General features: G+C 35.0%; 1 pseudogene; it reads right to left on the bottom strand.

The window, feature by feature from the left end:
• Positions 1-3618: 3618 nt before the first annotated feature.
• Positions 3619-9726, bottom strand: LOC102599734 (synaptotagmin-5-like; annotated as a pseudogene).
• Positions 9727-12613: the final 2887 nt, after the last annotated feature.

Here is a 12613-nt window from a genome sequence, read left to right as displayed (position 1 = left end):
ATTTAGTGCTAATGATCAATTTTTGTCAAAGAGCATAGTTGACTTACTTTAAACTTTGTAGGTCCAATTGGAAATGATAAGGCAGAAAAAATGACTGAAGTGTATGGAGATGTTCAGAGAAGTGATACTAGTATATATTACTTTCTTTTGTGTAATTCTTTGTTCATGTTAGTTGGCTTGAAGTTTTATTTTATTTTAATATTATAATTTGCAGGTCCATTAAGGTCTAGAAAGGCAAAAAAAAATGATTGAAGTGGCTAAACATGCTATGAGAAATGAAACTAGTATGTATTTTCTTCTGTGTGATATTTTCTTTTCTTGATGTTACTGGTAAAATAGCTGAAAAGTTATTTTTCTTATTTATTTGACATCTGATGCTTCATTATGGTTTTTTTACTAGTCCTAACCATATTAACCTCCATCGATTCTTGATTCATCAATTGTGATTTTCTGAATGAAAGTTTCTATAAATTGAAAGTCACTGATTTAGGATCTTAAGCTTACCAATATTTATTTCACTTCTAGTTGCCCCTTTCTGTATCACATTTTTTTGGCAACTTGAGGCCTTATCTCTTGTAATAGGCAATGTTCTGCCTATTTTTTCTAGTTGTCACTTGGTTTGGAACTGTGGATGGGTACTTGTCGAAAACCAGATAAAATGTTATTTTGCATATTTGGTCTTATCGATCTAAAAAGACCAGACCATTGTATACAATAATAATTTTAAAAGTTGACACCTAAAACTTAACTACTGGAGTATTATCTAGATTCTTTTGATAGTTTAGCACTAAAGATCAAATTTATATCAAAGAGCATAGTTGACTTACTTTAAATTTTGCAGGTCCATGTTAATATGATAGGACAACCAAGGTGAGGGGGACAAACATTTGTAAGAAATTTTTGCGATTAAGTCATGGAGAAAAGTTAAAAGTCACTTTCTATCAAAATCTAGTCGTTGGGCCTAATCACACCTCATTTACGAGACACTTGGGTTTGCTAGCTCATGATCATAATATGTGCCCATTGCGGGTACACTCATAGTTGGATATTGAAGAGCATAAGCTTGAGCATATGTGGACAGCTGGTACAGTAAGAATTACAACATTACTCTCTTTTATTTTTACTGACTTGATACCATTGCTACTGTGACAACAATGTTTTTCCTTCTTCTTCTTGAGTTTTTTTAGAGTATACTATGGTGTTGCCTCTGTTTAGACATTATTATGGTCTTTGTTTAAGAATAGCTATTACCAAAACAAACAAAAAATTCCCCTCCTCAATCTTACTATTCACTCTCTATTTATTTTTGTAATCCATTCACACTCGGTGTTGAGGAATTTCTACTACCCCTATTAAACATAGACAACAATTTGCATCTTGCACCTGCATGTTCAGTCTTATCATTCGAGTCTTCGTAAGCAGCTTGTTCAAGTTTGTCAACCAGAGGATAAATTATATTATGCTTTGGTTGCATAACTTTTGTCCAAGTATGATATGCTTCCCAAAGACTGGTTTAGTCCCTATAACTCATGTTGGCTAATTACGTACGTTTCACTCTTTGTCAACTTGTACTTTCTCTTTTGGTACTAATCAACCATCCCAATTTTTAAACACGTTAACTTTCTCCAGTACCAACAACAATCTGTAGGTGGTATGTGATCTCATATATTGCCTTATTACTTCATATACACTGCATGTGTCCATGTTACTTAGAGGATGTCTAGCTATTCTGAAACCTTCCATATAGTAGTTTGCCAAAAGAAGCTTTATTCCATTTCATTCATCCTTTAACTTTTAGTCCTAAAAAATTATATATGGGAGGCACACCTTATCCCAAGCAATAAAAAGTGTCTTTCTCTGATCTGCAGTACATCCCCATATAAAGTTCTTAAATAGTTGACATGTAAGATCAACCCTTCAATACATTAATCAAGAACATTAACTTGCAATCAAAGGTGTCTTTCTCTGATTCATATGATATTTTTATATATTTTAGGAAATATTTGACTGTGATAACATGAATGATCAAAGAGATAATGTTTTGCAACATATGAGAAAGCTTTGGAACAATTGGAGAGGATCGTTGCACAAGAATATGAAATCCAAGTTATTGCACGAGGTTCTAAAAGATGTGACGATAGGAGCAGACAAGACTGATTGGGAATGGTTGGTCAAGGAACATTTCTTATCTGATAAGTTTAAGGTACGATTGCATAGCTATTGATAAATATCATTTTATTTCCAAGTCACATATGATTACTGTTTTTGAATAGTTCTTTTGATTAAATGATTTCATTTGTGATCAAGAGGATGCAAAGTAGTTACAAAAGTTAATTCAAGAATAAAATAGAATCATTAAACAAGCTTGTGATAATTTCAGCTTGTGTTGGTAATGCAGGAATCATGTATAAGAAACACAATAACCTTGTCTAAGTTGTGTATGCCTCATCGTACGGGTAATAAGCCTATAAGAGAGATTATTTATGAAATGGTAAATAAATCATGAAACCCTACAAGGTAACCTCCTTTTTGTATAAAAGATCTTATAGTACTTACTTTTTTATTATTATTAAGGGAGGCAAAAATGGTAATCTACCAAACATGGCAACTATCTTCTTTGAGACTCGTAAAAAGGGAAATGAGCTTATCCAACCCGAAACCAATGAAAAATATGTATGTTTATTGATAAATTTCATTTAACATTTTCCCTCTGGATTGATTCATTTAAATATTTTGAACATTCTTGTATTTTATAGGCTGAAATTCAAGAGCTTGTACAAACTTAACTGTCTCTTACTAATAATGAGGTAGTGGAACGGTGCTTTGGACCTCAATGCAAAAGTCGTGCAGTTGGATTTTATGGTGGAATAACCACTAAGTAGTTGAAAGGTGGTAGTACTTCTAAGGCTGCGTTGTTGGAAGAACTAAAAACAACTCGAAAAGAAAAGGAATTACTACAAAAGAGTATTGATATTCTAGAGAGTAAATATGATCGCCTTGAAAGTATAGTGGTTCGTCAGCATCCATCACTTCCATCGCCTCCACCAGGTTAGCAAACTTTTCTTTAGCTATTCCATGATGTGTATTTGTCAATGAATTTAGTGATGTCATTAACAAATGCTCATCTTTGATAAGGGCTTTGCTAATGCAGTGGTCTGTCTTTCTATGATAAGTTCATTTTAGAGGGTAGACAGTGTTTAGTTGTATTACTTTCCGTGATGAACGAGACTACATGCTTATAGAATTATTCATATCTCTGTTTTAGTCATGATGTATTCCTTTGTTCCGAACTGAGTTCCTTTCCTGCATGTTCACCTTAGTATTTGTGTTGCATGTTAAATCCTTATTGTGTTATAGTTTTAGAATAATGATCTCAAAACTTGTTGAACTTTCTTTTTTTTGAAAAATTCCTAAATTTTTATTCTTGTCCAGCTCCAACCTTCAGCTTCTCTTCAAAGGTTTCACAACTTTATAATATCTCTCCTCTGTTTATAATAAATCATGTACAGAAAATATTCGATTATACATGTTGTCGTTCCCAGTCAATTAGGGAATACAGAAATTTTACTCCATGTACAAAACTAACAAGAATATAAAACTGAAGTTTGATGTTCATCATTAGTAGTCTCTGAATATTGGTTGTAGATTCCATTTGAGATGCAAGTTCAGTTTCCCTAATTTACCCTCAGCTAATTCATACTAGTCTTTGTATTCACCTTCCATTAGAACCCTTGTTAAAGTCAGTATGCATTTCCCATGAAATCCTTTCCAAATGAGTCATGGTCCCAAACTTCTAGCATTAACATGTCATGTAATCCGTCCTCAACAACAAAGTCAAAAGTTTGATTCCATATAGGGTTTAGACTTTCATTTACAACCCTGGTTTTGTTCTTGATTTGAGCCTTCTTCATGATTAGAATGACTTAGGGGTCAGCCTTCCCCCTTATATAAGTTGGGGGCAGGTCATCAGCTGATACCACGTTAACAGAAAGTACCCCTCATATTATTGCCTCTCTTCTATTGTTGGTTTCACTTCCGTTTGGACTAACTTCGTTTCCCTCTGCCGAGTTTTTAAGAACTCTCTCTAATGAAGTCATTGGCTCATTCTGAGAAAAAGGGTTACTTAGCCCATTGTTCATGCCATTCGAGCAGTACAATAGCTCCAAGTTCTCCTGGCCCCTATTTTTCTTATCTCTCTGAATTTGCAAATCTTTCACCAACTTCAACCAGATATCCTTCACTTTACCAAGCTCAAGCTCATTCAAACAGATATGGGCACATCCATTAGTTCAGCTGACTGAAGCCCTTAATCATCATAGATTTTTACCACCAAGTGTTGTATCAATGGATCTTCGACTATGAACTCAAAATTCTCATTCCAAATTGGGTTCAAATCGTTGTTAATTATTTTGCTCTTCTTCATTCAGTCTCATAGAGGGCGTACATATAATACAACAAAAGGATTAGATTTTCCAATTAGATCTTTATTTGTTAATTCCTTTGCCTGAACAAGTTTCACCTCCAATACTCCGGTAAGCTTCAATTCAAGGTCACTATAATCCCCAGTTAAAATGGGAATAACTTTTCTTGCTAGCCACGTGATAGAGTCTTCAATAGAGTCCCGGATGGTTCCCTTAATTGCATCACATAGGCCAGGAATTGTTGTCAAGTCACCACCAATTACTTTAAGCATAAAATCCAGCTTTTTCTTCTGCCTTAGAGAATATCATACAACTCCAAAGCAAGGAAACTCATCAACAAGTGGCCTAATGATGAGCGTGAAAATACCAGTAAACCCAATGTTTTTCACCTGCACTGGTAATGCTACACCAACATAAGTCTTGATATCGAGTATTTTTCTTGGATTCCCATCCCATTGCATCTCTAATTCCATAGGTATACCCTCACTTCCATCTTCAATAATAGAAATCCCTGTGAATTGTGGAGCAACTGTACCAAGAGTGAACTTTGAAAAAAATCACAAGCCTATATTGTTCCAAAAAGGGCTCCACACTTGACTTTACTAGTTCTGATGCTGCTTCATCCACATATGGCCAGATCTTTTCAAGATGAGAATTAAGACATGCCCACTTTTGGGCTCTTTGGTGATTAAATAATTGATTTATGATTTAACAGTTATAAGTTATAGCTATCTGGCATTCTCTTACGAATTGACCTCAAATTGTTTTTTTAACAGATGAAGAATGTGATGAAGATTAAATAACGTGTTGTTGAAGAAATGTGGAGCCAGCTGGAAAGAAAGATTATATTTTTATTATTGGTGCAGATCAAGAGATGTTTTAACCTATGCAACTATTTCATTTTCTCAATTTTTAGGATTCGATAGATTTCGAACATATATGTTTTATAATATTATGTCGAACATCTATGTTATTTAGATCTTATGTTGAACATGTATGTTTTTTAGATATTGTGTTGAACACACATTTGTATGTAAGTTTTCCAGTATGTTTTCATTCATGGCGAAACAATTATGAAATTTTATAATAAATTTTTTATGGCTTCTGGAAAAAAAAATGATATTAAGATCTGGAACTACTCTAGCAACATAAAAACTATATATAATTATGTGAAACTAAATTTGTGAAACAAACTTTGTCGTTAAATTTATTAAAAGCAATGAAAGGAATTTAGACTTGGTCGGTAAAAGTAATGTAATCAATGAAAGAATCTGACCACTAAAAGTACTTGTAAAGACTGGAAATTGTGGTTTTACTTCAATGTTTTAACGACCAAATGACCATCAAAAAAGGGAATTTGTGGTTATTGTTAGTAAATGTAGCGACCGGATTTATCGTTGTCGCTAAGTGATATCTAACGAGCAGCTATACAATCCGGTCGTTAACCTTTAACGACGGATCTATTAACGACCGGTGACGGCCAATTTATTCCTGATCGTTATAGACCTTTAATGACTGGATATGAACTTTTAATGACCAATTTTTTTTTCTTTAAAAGTCATTTTCTTGTACACATCATCAATAAATTCTTGAGGATCTTCCTCGACCTTAGAAACATGAAACTCCAGAGGATTCATTCTAGTGAATTCTCTCACTCTTGTAGTCGTCATACCCACATTTTGATTAACCGGGACCACAACCACCCTATTGGCGTGAGCCAACACTTGAAAAACAGCTCTAAAATCTGCATTAGTCACTTGTTCGACCAGAGGGTTAACCGGAACTTGAGGACCTTGAGGAGGAGCTTCTCATTCCGCATTCTCTCTCGCATTTATTCTAGCATAAGCCCTTAAAGTGGACATATCTTGTAGAGCATTAGATAAGGATTCAGAGAGAGCCATTATAGAGTTAAACTAATTTGTACACCCATAGAGTAATTAAAGAAGTGAAATTCCCTGAACATCTTATAGCCTCTCATTCATAAGTGTGGCGCACTTCACACTCATTAACAAGACTATATTCGACGTGGCTTATGAGACTTCTTTGGACCTTTCTAAACCTTGTGCTTTAAATACAAAGGTCGTCACAACCCAAAGAATAGCCTAGGAGTAACATGGCGTATAGGACCCCGAGAGGCCTTACGCAAGCCACTTAACATACATCATACAATAAAATAGAAATTTAAGAGATTTAAATGATAATTTCAACATATGTGCTTATAAAACATTGCAGAAGTCTAACATAGTCTGAAATCCATCTAGTGCATTAAGAGTGATCGGGAAGTAGCATGTAGATCACATACAATACTGAAAAGAAAAGCTATAATGAAATAAAGTCTCGGTCCTCAGAACATGAGGACTCACCAATCTTCATTATCTACTAACTGATCCCTAGCCACATAAATGTGAATCTGGAATGCCAGACACTACATTTGGAAGAATATAGGCTAGAGTATGTGTTAGTACAAATATGTACCAAGTATGATAGCAATACATAAGAGTATGAAATAATGCTAAAAGGACCTTTTTGTGACATGCAATGAACAAACAAAAAACATGAGAAAGAGGGGTTAGAAAGCATAATTCATAGAAACATGATCAATCCAAGCTAACATCTTTAATCAATTCATGAGATACTTCTAGAGTAACCTTAGCTCATTATTGTAAGACATTTACCTTTAACTGATATTGAGACCATATGAGCTATTAACATGGACTCCAGTGTCTATTCGACACCAAAATGGGGTATCCTACTTGCCAAGGTAAGACCATGCATTTCTAGCTTTTATGGATTGACTAGCTAGTGTGTATCTACACAACCTATGGTGGCACATAGTTTATGAGACATGGGTAATCAACACTTGTCCACTCAGTGCTAAGCATAATTCCTATGAAATGTTGATTAGTCTTAAAAATTCTTAACATTCATGAGACATGGGTAATCGCCGTTTGTCTTATCATTTTACGTCATGGATAATCACCGCTTGCCTCATTATCCACGGAAGGGCACATCAAGTAACAAATCCAAGCTAAGTTTCATTAGAACAACTCCATAAGTCTTGATTCAATTCAGATGAGAAGACCTTTCAACCTTATGAATACTTTATGTGAGAAATCCTTTCACAACAACAACAACGTTGGTGCTTCAATCTTTAAAGAAGGTCTTAAAGCATTTTCATTCATTTCATAAAAATATGCATATCCTCATAAGCACATCTTTCATGATTCAAAAGCTTCATTATTTGAACAATTCTAGAAATCATGGATTTCACATGGGTTCAACTTAGAAATATGCAATTTCTTGAATTCATGCATAAAAAGACATCAATCAATCAATAATACAATAATTGACAAGAACCCATGAGATTGATTAAAAACCCTAACTTCTATTGGAGATTATACCTTGTAAAAATAGGAGAATTAAGGAAACCTACAGTGGAAAGGACCTTATAGGTTAATACCATACCTTAATGCCAAGAGCATACAATCAATGGCTAAATTGGAGACTTGACTTTAAACCTTAGTATTCTTCTTCAAGCTTTTAGAGAGAGAAATATTTGGGAGGATGGACTTGTTCTTCTTTTAGGATGATAGAATGAATTCAATTAGAAGATGTTGGGGGTAAAAACATTTACATAGGGCCTTTAATTGAAGGTAAAATAACATAGTATTGGGTTAGAATAATTAGGAAAAGACCCAGAAGACCTTATTAAAAATAATTATCAACCTTACCAATGACTAGAAATATGGTTCGTTGGTCTGACCACAGGCCATCCTGGTTGGTCGTTGCTGGGTTCAGAATCCCTCAATTTTGGACCGCTATCGACGGAACCCATACACGATTCGTTGGTCCACCTACAGGCCGTGCACCTCCACCATAGGTCCCGACTTTTGGTTCTAAAATTTATCTAAGTATGGTACTCACCTACGAGACCTACCTACGTTATGTGGATGGAACAACAGACCGTCCTGGTGAACCGTATGAAAAATACTAAAATTTGACATTTTTGTGAAAAATTGGATTCACCAACCATGGGCCTACCTAGGGACCATCTGCCAAACCACAGATTGTTAGTGGCTCCATTAGTTTTGGCACAAGATCCTGCAGGACAACAATTTTTCCCATCTTTTCTAATCCGAGGTTAAATAGACCAACTTAATATAAAGCTTTGGTTATGAATTATAGCAAATAAACTAAAATCTAAGGTAAATCAAGAGTTAACAAGAAATATAGGGGTGCGGGGATCTGAATTTGATACCACATAAGGGTAACTGTGCTGCTCTATAGTGATAAACATTCATGAATAAGCGAAGTAATCTTCATTGATGCTAATCATCTCTGGATCTCAAAGCATACATGCAAAGAATCTCCTTTCAAATTCATCTAAATGTCAATCCTAAACAACTAAATACCTTAATCTATTCTCTTTTTCAATAATTGGGAAAATCGATCAAACCCATAACCTCTCTTCCAAGCAAGTCATAGACATCAAACCTAAATTGCTAGTATTGAACTAATCACCCATTTCAATATATCTCTTTAGAACATCAACTTTAGATTGGAAGTAGGAATTAAATTTGCAACCTTAACCCTTGAGTTAACTCCATGGTAATTTGACTAAATTCATGCGTGAACAACAACAAAACTGAACATAGCACAATATCCACTACATTAAATTAACACCCAATCCCATTTTCCTAGATCTTGGGGTTTCAACGACCCATCACAAAAAGTAAAAACTTGTACCTTCTATGAAAGAAGCCATGGGCAACTTCAAATAAAGAAATTAAGAGTAGACCCACTTTAGATCCAACATCAATTTATCAATATTTAACACCAAGTTGTAAATCCCAAGAGCAAGAAAGTATTTTTCAAAGGTAAACTATTCTTAGACTATCTCTAGTCACTTTTTGATCAACTCTCCAAATCAAAAACCTCTCTAAATATTATATCCTTGTGCTATTTATACTTTCCCAAAACTTGGCCCAAAATCTACTTTGTAACCGACTCAGCGACAATAGTTGGGTTCGCGAAACTTGCTCAGTGAATTGCCTTTATTTTCTCAACTAACCTTGTGATGATCTAGGCCGCAGGTGTTTAAACCTCAGCTAATGAACTCGATAGAGTCGGTCCGTCACTCTTGAAAATCACAAAGTACCACCTTGTTTACCTTTCAGGAATTGCATCTTTTTTTTGCACACAATCACATTGGACGATGTTCATTTGGGTCACCATTCTCGTTCTGTGTATCACCATCTTTACCAGAGTCTGCTGACCTTCTTTGATAGACATTAGTGTTTTGCATTGTCAACTTGTGCGAGGTCATTCTAAGTTGGCTATCTGTCCATCATCTTAGGTGATCTACAATATTCATTTTTCTCTTATTTTTGTATTTATTTATAATTCATTCAAACATTAGTCCTTGCCTTGTCCAATTACCCTCATAATGATAAATCATCAACATTTTATCAGAAAAGGACAAAATTAGGAATTGAGGACACTAATTATTGTGCTAAATGCTCCGTAAATGAGTGTAAATCAACCACTCATCAATAATTGCTTTGGTTTTTGAAAGAGTGGTCACTACTTGAGGGATTGCCCATTTAGAAATTACAAGAGAAGGGATGGTAGGCAAGCTCTACCTAGTGGTTCGAGTTCAAGTGCTCCAAAGCAAAACTAGTTGTATGCACTCCAAACTCGTCATAAGCAAAAGTGTTCTCCCAAAGTGGTTACCGATACATTCAATGTCTTTCATCATGATGTTTATGCTTTACTTAATCCCGATGCTACCTTGTATTTTGTGAAGCCATATGTGGTGATGAGGTTTGATGTTCTTCTAGATATTTGTTACACCTTTTTTGGTCTGTACTCCTATTGGTGATTCTACTGTGGCTAAGAGAGTTTATAGAAAATGTCATGTCTCCTTATACAAAAGAGTCACTCATGTTGATCCTATCGAACTTGATATGTTAGATTTTGATGTTACTCTTGGTATGGATTTGCTCCATTCTCGTTATGTATCTATTAATTGTAGAACCGAGTGGTCAAATTTCAATATGCAAATGAGCTCATCCTAGAGTGGAAAGAGGGAAATTGTATGCCTAAAGGTCAAGTTGTTTCTTGTCTTAAAGATAGAAAATCAATTTCTAAGGGTTGCGTATATCATCTTGTTCACGTAAGGAATACAGATTCTGAAAGCCTTACTCTTGAGTCGGTCGCTGTTGTGAATGAGTTTCCAAAAGTATTTTACGGTGATCTACCAAGTGACTTTCCTCCCAATAGGGAAATAGACTTCGGTATTGACATTCTCCCATATACGCAACCTCTCTCTATCCCTCTTTATCGTATGGCTCCGGCAGAACATAAGTAATTGAAAGAATAATTGAAGGATTTGTTGGATAAAGTTTTCATCCAATTGAGTGTCTCTCCATGGGGTGTTCCAGTTTTATTTGTTCATACGAATGATAGTTCACTTCGCATGTGTATTGATTACCAACAATTTAAAAAGGTTACCATTAAGAATAAATACACTATTCCAAGGATAGATTATTTATTTGATTAACTCCAAGGAGAGAGCTACTTCTCTAAGATCTACATTCGGTCGGGTTATCATTAATTGAGGATGAAAGAATATGACATTTTGAAGATGCCTTTTCCAAATAGGTATGGTCATTATCAATTTTTGGTAATGTTTTTTGGGTTGACTAAAACTCCAGCCGCAATTATGGATTTGATGAAGAATGGTGTTTAGACAATACCTTGACATGTTTGCGATTGTGTTTATCGATGATTTCTTGATTTACTCAATCAGTAAGGATAAGCACACTGATCATTTGAGTATTATGTTGCAAGTCCTCAAGGATCAATAACTATTTGCAAAGTTTAGAAAACGTGAGATTTGGTTGAGAGTTTTCCTAGACCTCTATCCCCTTTGGATATTCAAAGTTTCTTGGGTTTGGCAAGTTATTATAGGTTTGTCCTAAGGCAGAACCACACCACGACCTACGCCTTGTGGATGGGTCCACGACTTGTGGTTGGGGGTATCATGGGTGACCAGGAAAATCCCTGACATCAAACCACGATTGACCAGGACGGACCGTAGGTCAATCCACGGTTCGTCAGTCATGGTCTCATGGGTCAAGCCCTGACAGTTATTTTAGGGACTTAAGGGTCTTTTCCAGTTTTAATTAGAATTAAGTGTTGTCATTTTGACTAAAACTAGACCAGATATGTAAGTATTTTAGACCCCTAAAGTCACCCATTTAATTCATTCTCTCAATTCCCAAAAGAAAAAAACACAAAACTCTCTCTCAAATATTCTCTCTCTAGAAGTTGGAAGAAGAAGGAAGAAATTGAAGCTAAGGTATAGTCAAGTCTTCAATCTTCAAGCTTGTGAGGGATTTGTTATCAAGGTATGATGGCTTTTCATCCATGGATTCCTTCCATCCACAGATTCCTCTAGAATTCCCCAATTGTGAAGTCTAAATTGCCATTTTTTAGGGTTTCTTCCAATGTTTTGGGTTATGATGAATGTTGACCGAATTGAGTAGGTAATGATTGTTCATGATTGAATTGGTAGGATTAAATATTTTTAGTATTAGATTACATGTACTCATGCCTATTCCATGTTTCTAACCTAGAATTTATGAAATTAGATTTTATGCCTTTAATGGAAACTTTACGGGTTTATACATCTCCTTACATGATTGATGTATTATGACTAGAATTGCTTTCGATTGAAGCATATATAATGCTTATGATAATTAATTGCTTGAGAATATAGCATAGATGATGATAATGAGATGAGATGCTTTGAGAGTAAAGCCTAGGCTATGAATTATTATTTGTTGATGTTGTAGTATGGAAGGGATACTTCCTACAATGAATTGTTAAGCATGGTTTTATGAATGTGAAAGGTTTACTCACATGAATGATTCTAGGTTGAAAAGATTGCTCACCTAAAATAAATCTAGACTAAAATGCTAAATGAATGATGAGGCTAGAGGCAACTACCCTTGACCTCTATATGTTAAGGATATGAGGTAATTTCCCACGTTCTTATTATGATAAATGGATATGGAGGCGAGTAGACATGATCCTTGTGAAATAATATGGAAGTGAGTACCCGTGTCATATGATGTGATTGTGGAGGCGAGTATCCATGATCTTAAAGTAAGTAAGGCAAGAGGCAA

Source organism: Solanum tuberosum, unplaced genomic scaffold (assembly GCF_000226075.1).
Source record: "Solanum tuberosum cultivar DM 1-3 516 R44 unplaced genomic scaffold, SolTub_3.0 scf00242, whole genome shotgun sequence".
Taxonomy (NCBI): Eukaryota; Viridiplantae; Streptophyta; class Magnoliopsida; order Solanales; family Solanaceae; genus Solanum; species Solanum tuberosum.
Note: the sequence above shows the minus strand (reverse complement) of the source record. Positions and strands in the feature narration are given on the sequence as shown.